Source organism: Rhinopithecus bieti, unplaced genomic scaffold (assembly GCF_001698545.2).
Source record: "Rhinopithecus bieti isolate Rb0 unplaced genomic scaffold, ASM169854v2 scaffold_26504, whole genome shotgun sequence".
Taxonomy (NCBI): Eukaryota; Metazoa; Chordata; class Mammalia; order Primates; family Cercopithecidae; genus Rhinopithecus; species Rhinopithecus bieti.
This window is the reverse complement of record NW_016812891.1, coordinates 903,347-921,371: the sequence shown is the minus strand read 5'-3', so window position 1 is coordinate 921,371 and position 18,025 is coordinate 903,347.

Genomic DNA, 18,025 nt, shown 5'->3' with positions numbered 1-18,025 from the left:
TCACCCAGATTGGAGTGCAGTGACCCCATCACATGAACAGATCCATCAAAATTTTAAAAATATATCTGTCTTTATCCTATTTTCTTTCATCTTTTTTAGACTTTTCCTGTTTTCCATGGTAGATACTGATTTTCTTCCTCTCTCACCACACAGTTCACTGCAGCTTTGACTTCCTGGGCTCAAGTGATCCTCCTGCCTCAGCCTCCCTAGTAGCTGGGACTACAAGTGCACACCACTAAGAGTCCAGCTATTTATTTATATATTTATTTTCATGTCTTAGTAGAGACAGGGACTGGTTGAGTAACCCAGGTTGGTCTGGAACTCCTAGCCCCAAGCAGTCCTCCCTTTCTCAGCATCCCAGAGTGCTGGGATTACAGGTGTGAGCCACCGCTCTTGATCCCAAAGTGTTTTAAAGTCAAGTTTTGGTAGAATAAGAGCCAAGTGCAGCACCATTCAAATGTACAGTGCCACCCAGTTTACAGGGCCTTCAAAGATACGCTATCTCCTTAATGCTTACCCCAAGTATGTATTATTTTAACTCCAATGCAAGGCACAAGCATCTGAGGCTCAAGAGTTTCAATGCCTCACACATTAGTTGTAAAAGGCAGAGCTGAGGCTTAAAAGAAAAGAAGGAAGAAGCAATTAAGGAAAGGCAAGTAGCTAGGGAACCAGTCTGGCAGGCTGGCACAAAGAACAGTATTATATTTTAAAAGCCAGCTTCAACTATCTATTACTGTAATAGGACTTCCCTTAAAAAGCATGTTGCTACAGCGGTGTGAAAGTATGTGAATTTGGGTAAGACCCACTGTAACTACAGAGAACTAGAAAGAATTCTGACAGGTTCCTACTGCTTTCTTTACAACAGCATGTGTCCTAAGAGGTGTCTCGCTGTCCCTGATCTAAAGTGATATAATGATGATGCACATGTGATGGATACAACTCAGACTTCATTTGTGCCCTTCATAGTATATAATTCCACTGCAGGTAAGACCAGCAATGCCTCCCAGTGACACAGGCCCCCTGTCCAGCTGGCCCTGCCTGCTTCCAGCCTGTCACCCCGTAGGGTGTGTTCCTGTCTTGGTGTGGAAAGAAAATAAAAGCAGAAGCATGCATGCTAAGCAAAAGAAGGGTTTAAAAACCCTCAACTAAAAAAAAAAAAAAGTCTTTAGCTGCATTCCTGAGAACACTGTTGATCATTTTCTCTGAGGCCCTTCATTTACATAATTTATCCAAGTATACATTTTCAATTACTTGTAAGAATTTCAACCAAGAATCTTACAAAACAGCAACACGAAATTCATTAGTCTCAATAACTGTCGTAATGAGTAGCAGATTGTCCTTATGGCAAATCAAATGTCTGGATATATGTCTGAGGTTTTTTTAAAGCATATTGCTTCTCATTTTTCTTTAATACTTTAGTAGTGAGAGAGGAAAAAAATGAGTATCTATCATGGAAAACAGGAAAAGGCTAAAAAAGATGAAAGAGAATAGGATAAAGACAGACACACTTTTAAAACTTTGATGGATCCGTTAATATGTAGGCTAAAGAAAACTGCAAATAAAAAATGAGTTAATTTATAATAGAGAAATCCCTTTGATAATATCTGAATCCTCTAATCAGTCTCAGTCTCAGAATCAATAAAAACGGCCAACCAGACTTTGTATGCAGAGCACCACCTAGGAGTTAAAAACTTGAACTAGGATCTGATCAAGCCTCTAGACCTACCTCCCCATTTACAAGAAATACAGAAGGCAGATGTGCAAGTTAAATGACACAACAGAGAAGCAATTAGCTAATTTCAGAATATGGTACATTCTCCAGGACAAATGACCTGTTTTCTCCCACAAATCAATAGCATGAGAAGAAGAAAAGAAGGAGCAGTGAAATGATAGAGACAGAAGAGAGATAACCAAATATGACGTATGGACTTTGTTTACATCCTGATCCTAGTGAACCAACTATAAGAAAGACATCTTTAAGACAATCAGAAAATTTGAATATAATGTGAGTAATAGATACCACTAAGGAATGGTAGTTAATTTTGTTGGGTGTGATAATGGCATGGTGGTTGTGTATTTTAAAAAACATCCACTGGGTGCAGTGGCTCACATCTGTAATCCCAGCACTTTGGGAGGCCGAGGCGGGCAGATCATGAGGTCAAGAGATTGGGACCATCCTGGCCAACATGGTGGAACCCCATCTCTACTAAAATTACAAAATTAGCTGGGTGTGGTTGCACGTGCCTGTAGTCCCAGCTACCAAGGAGGCTGAGGCAGGAGAATCGCTTGAACCCAGGAGGCGGAGGTTGCAGTGAGCCGAGGTCGTGCCACTGCACTCTAGCCTGGCGACAGAGTGAGACTCTGTATCAAAAAAAAAGAAAAAAGAAAAAAAAAATCCCTGGTGGCTGGCAAGATGGCCAAATAGGAACAGCTCCGGTCCACAGCTCCCAGTGAAATAAATGCAGAAGGCGGGTGATTTCTGCATTTCCAACTGAGGTGCCTGGTTCATCTCACTGGGACTGGTTGGAGAGTGGCTGCAGCCCATGGAGGGCAAGCTGAAGCAGTGTGGGGCATTGCCTCACCCAGGAAGAGCAAGGGGTCAGGGAACTCCCTCCCCTAGCCAAGGGAAGCCAGTGTGAGGGACTGTGCCATGAGGAATGGTGCATTCTGGCCCATATACTACACTTTTCCCATGGTTTTGCAATCCACAGACCAGAAGATTCTCTCAGGTGCCTACACCACCAGGGCCCTGCGTTTCAAGCACAAAACTGGATGGCCCTTTGGGCAGACACCGAGCTAGCTGCAGTAGTTTTTTTTCATACCCCAGTGGCACCTGGAATACCAGCAAGACAGAACCCCTGGAAAGGGGCTGAAGCCAGGGAGCCAAGTAGTCTAGCTCAGTGGATTCCAAGTGAACCAACTATAAAAAAGACATCTTTAAGACAATCAGAAAATTTGAATATAATGTGAGTAAGCTAAGATCCTCTGGCTTTAAATTCTTGCTGCCAGCACAGTAGTCTGAAGTCAACCTGGGATGCTGGAGCTTGGTAGGGGAAGGGGTGTCCACCATTACTGAGGCTTGAGTAGGTGGTTTTCCCCTCACAGTGTAAATAAAGCTGCCGGGGAGTTCAAACTGGGTGGAGCCCACCACAGCTTGGCAAAGCCATTGTAGCCAGACTGCCTCTCTAGATTCCTCTTCTCTGGACAGGGCATCTCTGAAAGAAAGGCAGCAGCCTCAATCAGGGGCATATAGATAAAACTCCCATCCCCTGGGACAGAGCACCTGGGGAAGGGGTGGCTATGGATGCAGCTTCCACAGGCTTAAATGTTCCTGCCTGTCAGCTCTGAAAAGAACAGCAGATCTCCCAGTACAGTGATTGAGCTCTGCTAAGGGACAGACTGCCTCCTCAAGTGGGTCCTTGACCCCATGCCTCCTGACTGGATGACACCTCCCAGCAGAGGGCAACAGACACCTCATACAGGAGAGGCCTGGTTGGCATCTGGTGGGTGCCCCTCTGGGATGAAGCTTCCAGAAGAAGGAGCAAGCAGCAATCTTTGCTGTTCTACAGCCTCCGCTAGTGATACCCAAGCAAACAGGGTCTAGAAGTGGATCACCAGCAAACTCCAGCAGACCTGCAGAAGAGGGGCCTGAGTGTTAGAAGGAAAACTAACAAGCAGAAAGCAATAGCATCAACATCAACAAAAGGATATCCACACAGAAACCCCATCTGAAGGTCAACAACATCAAAGTCCAAAGGCAGATAAATCCATGAAGATGGGGAGAAACCAGCACAAAAGGCTGAAGATTCCAAAACCAGAATGCCTCTTCANGGGTGCAGTGGCTCACATCTGTAATCCCAGCACTTTGGGAGGCCGAGGCGGGCAGATCATGAGGTCAAGAGATTGGGACCATCCTGGCCAACATGGTGGAACCCCATCTCTACTAAAATTACAAAAATTAGCTGGGTGTGGTTGCACGTGCCTGTAGTCCCAGCTACCAAGGAGGCTGAGGCAGGAGAATCGCTTGAACCCAGGAGGCGGAGGTTGCAGTGAGCCGAGGTCGTGCCACTGCACTCTAGCCTGGCGACAGAGTGAGACTCTGTATCAAAAAAAAAGAAAAAAGAAAAAAAAAATCCCTGGTGGCTGGCAAGATGGCCAAATAGGAACAGCTCCGGTCCACAGCTCCCAGTGAAATAAATGCAGAAGGCGGGTGATTTCTGCATTTCCAACTGAGGTGCCTGGTTCATCTCACTGGGACTGGTTGGAGAGTGGCTGCAGCCCATGGAGGGCAAGCTGAAGCAGTGTGGGGCATTGCCTCACCCAGGAAGAGCAAGGGGTCAGGGAACTCCCTCCCCTAGCCAAGGGAAGCCAGTGTGAGGGACTGTGCCATGAGGAATGGTGCATTCTGGCCCATATACTACACTTTTCCCATGGTTTTTGCAATCCACAGACCAGAAGATTCTCTCAGGTGCCTACACCACCAGGGCCCTGCGTTTCAAGCACAAAACTGGATGGCCCTTTGGGCAGACACCGAGCTAGCTGCAGTAGTTTTTTTTCATACCCCAGTGGCACCTGGAATACCAGCAAGACAGAACCCCTGGAAAGGGGGCTGAAGCCAGGGAGCCAAGTAGTCTAGCTCAGTGGATTCCAAGTGAACCAACTATAAAAAAGACATCTTTAAGACAATCAGAAAATTTGAATATAATGTGAGTAAGCTAAGATCCTCTGGCTTTAAATTCTTGCTGCCAGCACAGTAGTCTGAAGTCAACCTGGGATGCTGGAGCTTGGTAGGGGAAGGGGTGTCCACCATTACTGAGGCTTGAGTAGGTGGTTTTCCCCTCACAGTGTAAATAAAGCTGCCGGGGAGTTCAAACTGGGTGGAGCCCACCACAGCTTGGCAAAGCCATTGTAGCCAGACTGCCTCTCTAGATTCCTCTTCTCTGGACAGGGCATCTCTGAAAGAAAGGCAGCAGCCTCAATCAGGGGCATATAGATAAAACTCCCATCCCCCTGGGACAGAGCACCTGGGGGAAGGGGTGGCTATGGATGCAGCTTCCACAGGCTTAAATGTTCCTGCCTGTCAGCTCTGAAAAGAACAGCAGATCTCCCAGTACAGTGATTGAGCTCTGCTAAGGGACAGACTGCCTCCTCAAGTGGGTCCTTGACCCCCATGCCTCCTGACTGGATGACACCTCCCAGCAGAGGGCAACAGACACCTCATACAGGAGAGGCCTGGTTGGCATCTGGTGGGTGCCCCTCTGGGATGAAGCTTCCAGAAGAAGGAGCAAGCAGCAATCTTTGCTGTTCTACAGCCTCCGCTAGTGATACCCAAGCAAACAGGGTCTAGAAGTGGATCACCAGCAAACTCCAGCAGACCTGCAGAAGAGGGGCCTGAGTGTTAGAAGGAAAACTAACAAGCAGAAAGCAATAGCATCAACATCAACAAAAAGGATATCCACACAGAAACCCCATCTGAAGGTCAACAACATCAAAGTCCAAAGGCAGATAAATCCATGAAGATGGGGAGAAACCAGCACAAAAAGGCTGAAGATTCCAAAAACCAGAATGCCTCTTCCCCTCCAAAGGATCACAACTCCTCACCAGCAAGGGAACAAAACTGAATGGAGAATGAGTTTGACAAATTGACAGAAGTAGGCTTCAGAAGGTGGGTAATAACAAACTCCTCCGGGCTAAAGGAGCATGTTCTAACCCAAAGCAAGGAAGCTAAGAACCTTGAGAAAAGGTTAGCCGAATTGCTAACTAGAATAACCAGTATAGAGAAGAACATAAATGACCTGATGGAGCTGAAAAACACAGCACGAGAATTTTGTGAAGCATACACAAGTATCAGCACCTGAATCAATCAAACACAAGAAAGGATATCAAGAGACTGAAAATCGACTCAATGAAATAAAGAGTGAAGACAAGATTAGAGAAAAAAGAAGAAAAAGGAATGAACAAAGCATACAAGAAATACGGGATTATGTGTAAAGACCAAACCTATATTTGATTGGTGTACCTGAAAGTGATGGGGAGAATAGAACCCAGTTGGAAAACACTCTTCAGGATATTATCCAGGAGAAATTCCCCAACTTAGCAAGACAGGTCAATCTTCAAATTCAGGAAATACAGAGAACACCACAAAGATACTCCTCAAGAAGAGCAACCCCAAGACACATAATTGTCAGATTCACCAAGGTTGAAATGAAGGGAAAAAAATGTTAAGGGCAGCCAGAGAGAAAGGTGGGGTTACCCACAAAGGGAAGCCTATCAGACTAACAGCAGATCTCTCTGCAGAAACCCCACAAGCCAGAAGAGAGTGGGGGCCAATATTCGGCTTTCTTAAAGAAAAGAATTTTCAACCCAGAATTTTATATGGCACCAAACTAAGCTTCATAAGTGAAGGAGAAATAAAATCCTTTACAGACAAGCAAATGCTGAGAGATTTTGTCACCACAATACCCGCCTTACAAGAGCTCCTGAAGGAAGCACTAAATATGGAAAGGAAAAACCAGTACCTGTCACTGCAAAAATTTACCAAATTGTAAAGACCATCAACACTATGAAGAAACTGCATCAACTAATGGGCAAAATAACCAGCTAACATCATAATGACACAATCAAATTCACACATAACAATATTAACCTTAAATGTAAACAGGATAAACACCCCAATTAAAAGGCACAGACTGGCAAATTGGATAGAAAGTCAAGACCCACCAGTGTGCTGTATTCAGGAGACCCATCTCATGTGCAAAGACACACATAGTCTCAAAATAAAGGATGGAGGAATGTTTACCAAGTAAATGGAAAGCAAAAAAAGCAGGGGTTGCAATCCTAATCTCTGATAAAACAGTCTTTAAACCAACAAAGATCAAAAAAGACAAAGAAGGCATTACATAATGGTAAAGGGACCAATGCAACGAGAAGAACTAACTATCCTAAATATACATGCACCAAATACAGGAGCACCCAAATTCATAAAGCAAGGTCTTAGAGACCTACAAAGAGACTTAGACTCCCACACAATGATAGTGAGAGACTTTAACGCCCCACTGTTAATATCAGGCAGATCAACAAGACAGAAAATTAACAAAGATATTTAGGACTTGAACTCAGCTCTGGACCAAGCAGACCTAATAGGTATCTACAGAACTCTCCACCCCAAATCAACAGAATATACATTCTCTCTTACTCTAAAACTGACCACATAATTGCAAGTAAAATACTCCTAAGTAAATGCAAAAGAATGAAAATCATAACAAACTATCTCTCAGATCACAGTGCACTCAAATTAGAACTCAGGATTAAGAAACTTGCTCAAAACTGCTCAACTACATGGACACTGAACAACCTCTTCCTGAATGACTACTAGGTAAATAACAAAATTAAGGCAGAAATAAATAAGTTATTTGAAACCAATGAGAACAAAGACACAACATACCAGAATCTCTGGGACACAGCTAAAGCAGTGTTCACAGGAATATTTATGCCACTAAATGCCCACAGGAGAAAGCAGGAAAGATCTAAAATCGACACCCTAATGTCACAATTAAAAGAACTAGAGAAGCAAAAGCAAACAAATTCAAAAGCTAGCAGATGACAAGAAATAACTAAGATCAGAGCAGAACTGAAGGAGACAGAGACACAAAAAATCCCTCAAAAAATCAATGAATCCAGGAGCTGGTTTTTTTTAAAAGATTAACAAAATAGATAGACCACGAGCCAGACTAATAAAGAAGAAAAGAGAGAAAACCAAATAGACACAATAAAAAATGATAAAGGAGAGATCATCACTGATCCCACAGAAATACAAAGTACCATCAAAGAATACTATACACACCTCTACGCAAATAAGCTACAAAATCTAGATGAAATGGATAAATTCCTGGACACATACACGCTCCCAAGACTAAACAAGGAAGAAGTTGAATCTCTGAATAGACCAATAACAAGTTCTGAAATTGAGGCAGTAATTAATAGCCTACCAACCAAAAAAACACAGCCGAATTCTATCAGAGGTACAAAGAGGAGCTGGTGACATTCCTTCTGAAACTATTCCAAACAATAGAAAAAGAGGGACTCCTCCCTAACTCATTTTATGAGGCCAGCATCATTCTGATACCAAAACCTGGCAGAGACACAACAAAAAAAGAAAATTTCAGACCAATATCCCTGATGAACGTTGATGTGAAAATCCTCAATAAAATACTGGCAAACCGATTCCAGCAGCACATCAAAAAGCTTATCCACCGTGATCAATTTGGCTTCATCCCTGAGATGCAAGGCTGCTTCAACATACACAAATCAATAAACATAATCCATGACATAAAGAGAACCAATGACAAAAACCACATTAATACCTCAACAGATGCAGAAAAGGCCTTCGATAAAATTCAACACCCCTTCATGCTAAAAACTCTCAATAAACTAGGTATTGAGGGAACGTATATCAATAAGAGCTATTTATGACAAACCCACAGCCAATATCATACTGAATGGGCAAAAGCTGGAAGCATTCCCTTTGAAAACCAGCACAAGACAAGGATGCCCTCCCTCACCACTCCTATTCAACATGTATTGGAAGTTCTGGCCAGAGCAATCAGGCAAGAGAAAGAAATAACGGGTATTCAAATAGGAAGAGAAGAAGTCAAATTGCCTCTGTTTGCAGATGACATGATTGTATATTTAGAAAACCCCATCGTGCCAGCCCCAAATCTTCTTAAGCTGATAAGGAACTTCAGCAAACTCTCAGGATACAAAATCAGTGTGCAAAAACTCACAAGAATTCCTATACACCAGTAATAGACAAACAGAGAGCCAAATCGTGAGTGAACTCCCATTCACAATTACTACAAAGAGAATAAAATACCTAGGAATACAACTTACAAGGGATGTGAAGGACCTCTTCAAGGAGAACTACAAACCACTGCTCAAGGAAATAAAAGAGGACACAATCAAATGGAAAAACATTCCATGCTCATGCATAGGAAGAATCAATATCGTGAAAATGGCCATACTGTCCAAAGTAATTTATAGATTCAATGCTATCCCCATCAAGCTACCATTGACTTCCTCCACAGAATTAGAAAAAAATTACTTTAAATGTCATATGGAGCCAAAAAAGAGCTTGTATGGCCAAGACAATCCTAAGCAAAAAGAACAAAGCTGGAGGCATCACGCTACCTGACTTCAAACTATACTACAATGCTACAGTAACCAAAACAGCATGGTAGTGGTATTAACAAATATATAGACCAATGGAACAGAACAGAGGCCTCAGAAATAATACCACACATCTACAACTATCTGATCTTTGACTAACCTGGCAAAAACAAGCAATGGGGAAAGGATTCCCTATTTAATGAATGGTGTTGGGAAAACTGGCTAGCCATATGCAGAAAACTGAAACTGGGCCCCTTCCTTCCACCATATACAAAAATTAACTCAAGATGCATTAAAGACTTAAATGTAAGACCTAAAACCATAAAAACCCTAGAAGAAAATCTAGGCAATACCATTCAGGACATAGGCACAGGCAAAGACTTCATGACTAAAACACCAAAAGCAATGGCAACAAAAGCCAAAATTGATAAATAGGATTTAATTAAACTAAAGAACTTCTGCACAGCAAAAGTAACTATCATCAGAGTGAACAGGCAACCTACAGAATGGGAGAAAATTTTTGCAGTCTATCCATCTGACAAAGAGCTAATATCCAGAATCTACAAGGAACTTAAACAAATTTACAAGAAAAAAACAACCACATCAGAAGGTGGGCAAAGGATATGAACAGACACTTCCCAAAAGAAGACATTTATGCGGACAACAAATATATGAAACAAAGCTCATCATCACTGGTCATTAGAGAAATGCAAATCAAAATCATAATGAGATACTATCTCACGCTGGTTACAATGGCCATAATTAAAAAGTCAGGAAACATGCTGGAAAGGATGTGGAGAAATAGGAACACTTTTACACTGTTGGTGGGAATGTAAATTAGTTCAACCATTGTGGAAGGCAGTGTGGTGATTCCTCAAGTATCTAGAATCAGAAATACCATTTGACCTAGCAATCTCATTACTGGGTATATACCCAAAGGATTATAAATCATTCTGCTATAAAGACACATGCACACATATGTTTATTGCAGCACTATTCATAATAGCAAAGACTTGGAACCAACCCAAATGCCTATCAATAGTATACTGGATAAAGAAAACGTGGCACATATACACCATGGAATACTATGCAGCCGTAAAAAAGAATGAGTTCATGTCCCTTGCAGGAACATGGGTAAAGCTGGAAGCCACCATTCTTAGCAAACTAACAAAGGAACAGAAAACCAAACACTGCATGTTCTCACTCATAAGTGGGAGTTGAACTATGAGAACACATGGACACAGAGAGGGGAACATCACACACCGGGCTTGTCAGGGGGTGGGGGGCTAGGGGAGGGATAGCATTAGGAAAAATAACTAATGTAGATGATGTGTTGTTGGGTGCAGCAAACCACCATGGCATACGTATACCTACGTAACAACCCTGCACGTTCTGCACATGTGTACCTATGTAACATACCTGCACGTGCTGCACAGAACTTCAAGTATAATTTTAAAAATAACAAATAAAAAACATCCCTATTGCGTAAAGATGCGTACTGGACTTTGTATTGGTGAAGTAACGTGATAGCTGGGATTTACTTTAAAATACTGCAGATTTGAATGGTGATCACCAGGGAGAGGGGGGTTGGGGAGATAGTGTTCAAAGATCACAAAATTTCAGCTACATAGGAGGAGTAATTTCAAGAGATCTGTTGTACAAAATGGTGACTAAGTTAATAACAACATATTGTATTCTTGAAAAATGCTAAAAGAGTAGATTTTAAGTGTTGTCACTACACAAAAATAACTATGTGAGGCAATACACATGTTAATTAACTCAAGTTAACCTTTCCGCATGGTGGAAACCTTTCCAAAGATTAACTTGAGCTAATTAACATGTGTATTACTTCACGTTATTTCACATATTTCAAATAGGTCGTATGCTGTACATACTAACTGTATACAATTTTATTTATCAATTTTTTAAAATTTTGTAAAATGAAATGTTAAAAGAGAAAATACTGCGGATTTTTTTTAAAGAATTCTAGAGGAAACGAGATAGGTGAAATGATCAGTGTCAAAGCTGGGTGACAGCACTGAGGGTTCCTTCTACTTTTCTCCCTTATCTTTTATGTGTGTTTGAAATTTGTCATTAAAATTAAGAAGAAAAGATGAAGTCACTGAAGGACCAATTCCTGTGGTAGGACTTGGTCTCATGGTGATCTAATCTCATTTGGGTCGCTATAAACTAAATGAACTTTGAAGTAAAGACTCTTGAAGTCCAACAAGACTACAAGATCCCTGGAATTGCAGATGAGAAAGTCAACGACAAAGAGGTAATTGAGTAATCCAAGACATGCAGCTAGGCCTGTGGACTACCAGGATTAACAGTCAAACTCTCAATCCACCTTTTTTTTTTTCTTGTCTCCACCATGTAGAAGACCAGTCCTTTAATCCTCCTGGAATTCAGTGTCTTTATCCCTAAAATGAAAACACCACCACCTATTATCATGACTTCACTCAGAATTGTCCTGGAGATCAAATGATATCGTGATGTGAGAGGGCTTTGCCAAGCCCCTCGGAAACTGTCAAGGAGTAACTACTATTACTTCCCCTGTTCAGCTTCCCAGCATAAAACAGCAAAACTCAGAGTTCACCAAAAAGGGAGGAGGAGGAGGGGAGGAGTAACAAGGAACAAAAGCACAACAGAAGGGTCTTAATGCTGCCAAGACACACTCAGTGTACCCTCCCCCTGAATAAATCAAGATGATTTGGAGTGGAGCAACAATAGATCCAAATCAAACCCACAAAAAATGACAGCTCATTGTGTGTCTTTACCTGAGAGTAGCTTTCAGACGGGGCCTCCCACCTGATGCCAGTTGCCCTCAGGGGCACTCTCTTATTCCTTCCTGGCACATCCTTTGCCCAAAAGCTATATGGCTCCCTGTTGGGAGCCCAGGCACAATAGTGTGCACCTGCCGACCAAGAGGTGTGACTTCTCTAATTGGCAAAGTCTGTTCAAGTGTCTAACCACCAGCTGACAGGCACCAATGTTGACAGTGAGGAGTGTGGGTGGGTAATCTATGGGGGTGAATGGGGAGAGGGAGAGTGTGAGGTCTGAGAGGCAGAATTCTCCCATTACACTGATTCATCTTTTCCTTTCCCCCATATTAAGGGTTGAGGGATGTCAGCAGTGTAATTAGTTGTTTTGGTAAAGGCATTATAGTATGAGAAGCTGGATGCCCACTCAGGGACATCTGCTCTGCAGAGCACCTATAAAAGTAACTCTAGGACCGTAAGGGAACAGCTAGGCCTGGGGAGTCCCTGAGGAAGGGAGGAGGAGGGAAGGCAGTGGAGAATTAGATACCTGCCTTGCCACATCTACCATTCCATGCTGGCAAGCAATGGACTAGTGACGAGCAGGCTGAGCCACGTTCCCAGGGGCAGCAAAGGAAGCTTTTCCATCAATAAAATTTGTGCCATGATTCCAAACCCTTGCAAAAGAGAAGTCATGCATAGAGTGCAGAGAATCCAAAGGCTTTATTTCTTTCCTTCATTTGTCATTCAGCAAACATTTATTTAGCATCACTCTGTGCCAGTTGTCAGGCTAGGTGCTGGAGATCCAAAGGTAATGTGAGGACTGGGAGATGCAAGGAGTTTATAGACTATTGGGAGGAACAGAAAAGAACATTTTTTTTTTCCTGAGATGGAGTTTCACTCAGTCGCCCAGGTTGGAGTGCCGTGACGCAATCTCGGCTCACTGCAACCTCTGCCTCCTGGGTTCAAGCAACTCTCCTGCCTCGGCCTCCTGAGTAGCCGGAATTACAGGTGCCCGCCACCAAGCCCAGCTAATTTTTTGTATTTTAGTAGAGACGGGGTTCACCATGTTGGCCAGGGTGGTCTCGAACTCCTGACCTCGGGTGATCTGCCCGCCTCGGCCTCCCAAAGTGCTGGGATTACAGGCATGAGCCACCGCACCCAGCCAAGAACAGATTTTTTTTACAAGATAGCTAAACCTTGGTTTCTGTGGAGACATCTAACTCAGACATGAGTGTCTGAGTCCAAGCTCTCCATTAAGTTGTTGGGTGATCCTGTTTCAGCTACCTAATCTTCCTGAGCTTTTGTTTTCTTACCTGGAAAACAGGAATAAAGCTGCCTTTCCCTTACACAGAAGGCTCAAGTGAGATGTGTCTGAGTCTGTAGATGTCCGTGAGTGAGGCAGCATTACGAATGGAGCTGTGCCTTTTTCTATGTCAGGATGGCTTGAGATTTCCAGAAAAATGATGTATCAACTTTGTCTCTCTTGACTGAGGTTTGTAAGACCTCACAAAAGAGAAAACAAATACATGGCCTATCTTTATGTGAGGGATTAATAAAGATAGGTATGTGGAAAGAAACAGTTGTCCAAATGATGTGCGTCCCAATGACCTACAAAATGCACACCATGGCAATAGCTACATTTACTTAGCATTTACTTCATGCCAGGCATTATGCTATGTGTTTTACACACATACAGACACCTCATTAAATCCCCAAACTGTCCAGTGAGGATGATTTTATTATCCTTACTTTATAGGTGAGGAAATTGAGACCCAGAGAAATTAGGCAACTTGCCAAAGGTCACGCATCCAGCAAGGGAGCCTTGGTTCAAACCCAAATTCTGTTTGACTCTGGGGTCTTTTCTTTTAAGCTCCCAACTACACCATCTCCACTGCTGGTGGGAAAGGACAAAATCATGACTCTAGGGAGCCAGCAGGGCACAGAACTGTCAGGTGGCAGGGCTGGAGGAGATCATCAAGGTCATTTGCTCTCTCTCCCTACCTCCAATTCATTTTATATAACAGAAAAAAATAGATCACAAAAGGATGAAGTATGCTGCTGGGAAAGGCCACTCATAATCCCACAATCTTCCCACCAAACAACATGGCCATGGCTGCTGGGCCACCCAGCAGAGCCTCTGGAAGAGGAATTTACAGGGAATGATTTTACAAGGACCACAGCAGTCAAGGGTGAGGAGCTGACTGCTTCTGGGCCTTCCTAACTCATTTCCTCCTCTAATGCCCAGCCTCCCATCTGGCTGTTTAGAAAAGCATTCTCTACTAGACTAGTGGTTCTCAAACTTTAGCAGGTGTCAGAAGCACCTGGAGGGCTTGTGAAATCTCACCTTGCTAGGTTCCACTTCCAGAGTTTCTTTTTTTGTTTGTTTGTTTTTAAGAGACACGGTCTCACTCTGTCAGCCAGGCTGGAGTGCAGTGGTGCAATCATAGCTCATTGCAGCATCAAACTCCTGGGCTCAAGCAATCCTCCTGCCTCAGCTTCCCAAGTAGCTGGCACTATAGGCACATACGGCCATGCCCAGCTAATTTTTAAATTTTTCTGTAGAAATGGGAGACTCACTATGTTGCCCAGGCTGGTCTTTTCATAGGCTCAAGTGATCCTCCTACCTCGGCCTCCCAAAGTTTTAGATTATAGGCATAAGCCCCCATGAATGACCAATTCAAGTTTTTGATTCAGGAGCTGATTCAGCAGGGTGGGGAGGTTGGAAGAATCTGAATTTTTATCAAGTTCTCAGGTGATTCTGATGCTTCTAGCCCAGAGACCACACTTTGAAAACCACTGGTATATAGCATTGATCTTGAGGATGAGTGGGTGTTTAATACAATATTTAGCCAAAAACTGCTAGTCGCTTCCTAATATCTATTCTCCCCTCCTTCTGCAGTAGTAGAAAATCTGTTCATTTATTTGAGCACACAGCCAACCAAAATAGAGACAATAATTTTTAGCTCCCTTGCATCTGGGTGTGGCAATGTGATCTACTTACAGCTGATGGGATATAAGCAGTAGTGATGTGTGTAACTTTCAGGATGTGCCTTTGAAGGGATAGGGCAGGCCCTTCACTTTCTTCCTCTGTGCTGGTGGAATCTAGAGCTGGAGGTAAGTTATCTCAGACTATGAGGAGGAAGCAAAAGTCCCTGATGACTTAGTAAAACAGAGTTCTTACACCATCTTGAACTTTGATAGTAAAGAAAAATAAACTATCTTTATTTAAGGCCATTTGATTTTGGGTCTCTGTCACTTGTAGCCAAACCTGTATCCTAAATGAAACAGACAATACCCACCAATATCTTGGAACACCAGAAACTAAGGTAGATAGGTAAGCTAAACTAGAGTAGCTAAACAGATAGATCATTGACACATTAGCCATCAACAGTCAGAGCCCAGAATGTAACAGACACTTGATCTGGAGAGCTGGATACGTCACCAGTCATCTTCACTTGGTTTGGCCAAGGCTTAACTTTGCCAAAAGTCGTTCAGTCGTTTCTAAAGATTTCATTTCAATAGACAATTATAGAAAATGTTCCCCAGTCATTTTATTGCCTTAAATTATACCTATAATCTTCCTAACTTGGACTGTTAACTGATACACAATTATGGTGCTAGAAGAAGACCAGGATCCCAGCAGATGATTTAAAATAAAAGTTAAATGGATGTAATTTGTGTTTATTTTTGTCTTATTGGAACCAAACACTATAGAATTGCCAGTGTCTATTTCACAGTGATGGTTTGAGGCAAGTAGTTATAGTTTCCCCTTAAATAGTCTCTTTGAGGAAAGTAAATGAGAATGAGACCAAAATTGTCCAAGAAGGGAAGGCAAGGTAGAAGGTCCCAGCATGATCAGGTTCTGTTCGTGCAGATTCACTTTCACTCATATGTCACTTTCCAAAATTGTGTCCCCTATATTGATCTCCGAAAAAAATCAAATCAAAGTCAGAAGAAAGCACAAATCAGAGCATCTTGATGTTGAAGAACAACAACAAAAAGTTTTATACCTTTCTGCAGCATCTTAGAGTTTGCAAAGCTTTTCACAACATGTTATTTCATCCTCAGCTGAGAGAAACATCATTTTTTTCCTTTTTAAATAAATTTCCGAGAGTTATCTCCCACAATTAAATGAAGTTAACTTTTAGAGTAACAAGCTCACCAGACTGCTTGCCAGCTCCACCTCCATGATATATGGCTCGTCTTGAGTTGTTCCAAATTGAGAATATTGGTTAATTGGATTTGGATGGAAAACATTGGGTAAACTGTTGTCTGACACTTCTGCCTGTCTTCAGAGCATAGATCAGTGTCTGGCATATAGATATCATTCAATAAAGATAGAATGAATAAATAAATGCAACAAACATAGAAGCCAGTGGGAATTGAGATAAGCAATTAAGAACTCTCAATATCCCACAATCAACACGACTTATGTGGGATTACAGAGCTGACTGAAAAAGATCCTATCTATTCCTTCGTTATTAAGTCTTTGGCAGAGCTGTAAGGTGATTAAGGATGACCATGTTCGTGGCTGGCATTCAGTTACATGGAGGAATTATAAAGCAAAGGCATATGTACAGAAGCCATTGACAATGCTTATAGTATGACAAAACACCCATGCTAGTTATAATTCATGAACAGTACATGGGAATACTTATTTAAAAGACCACCCTAAGCAGTTGCAGGATAATCTTCAAATTTCTGCAAGGGTGTCTCTTGCAACACCCACTGTGATTTCATCAGATTCTAACTGTAACTTTCAAATTAGACTGTGGCCACAGACCTCCCAAAAGTCTGATGTCATCAATGGCAGATAATTTCACTGATCTGCAAACTAGCAAACTAAAAATACAGTGTTTTTTTTATAACCTTGGGGATTATGGTGAAAAGTTGCCCTCCAGAATATTTAAGCCTTCTCATTGAACATCTAAATCTGCTTTTATTAAGGTGTAGAGAAGATAAATTAATGGAAGGAAGAAACATACTGGAGAGTTAGGGAAAGGAGGATCGTTTGGGTTACAATCCCACAGATAAATGGCCATTTTTCCCCCAATGCATTTCTTGTTGTGACAGAGATGGATGGGGGTGGGCTGTGGAGACACCTGTAAGGTGCCTACGGAATTACATTATGATTAAGAAAGTAAGCTTCGTAAGAGAAGACTGCTGAAAGTTACTGTGAGAAGGTACAAACCCATCAAGAGGAAAGGTTGTTGGCTAGAAGATACCACTCTTCTCATATTCCTTTATCATTAAGCAGTATGCAGAGCAAAACTCATCATGTTTCAAGAACATGGAAAACAAGAGCATTCATTACAGAATGTTTTTAAAAATAATACTCAAGTAATATTTGTAGTTGTCAACTTGATTGCAAGCTATAAAAAGCGATTAAAATACTTACTGTGCTATAATTTCTTTATAATTTGGTATTTTTAGAGTCAGGTTTCCGAATGATAGACTCTAAGGGACTCTCAGAACTTAAATGCAAAATTAAAAAGCAGTTATACAACTAAATAAGTGCTTACCAGTAGCTAGTTCTTACTAACACAAAATGAAACAGGTTTGGGTCAAATTTACGAGAAAAAAACAAACAACCCCATCAAAAAGTGGGCAAAGGATATGAACAGACACTTCTCAAAAGAAGACATTCATACAGCCAACAGACACATGAAAATGCTCATCATCACTCGCCATCAGAGAAATGCAAATCAAAACCACAATGAGATACCATCTCACACCAGTTAGAATGGCAATCATTAAAAAAATCAGGAAATAACAGGTGCTGAAGAGGATGTGGAGAAATAGGAAAACTTTTACACTGTTAGTGGGACTGTAAACTAGTTCCACCATTGTGGAAAACAGTGTGGCGATTCCTCAAGGATCTGGAACTAGAAATACCATTTGACCCAGCCATCCCATTACTGGTATATACCCAAAGGATTATAAATCATGCTGCTATAAAGACACATGCACACGTATGTTTATTGCAGCACTATTCACAATAGCAAACACTTGGAATCAACCCAAATGTCCATCAGTGCCAGACTGGATAAGAAAATGTGGCACATATACACCATGGAATACTATGCAGCCATAAAAAA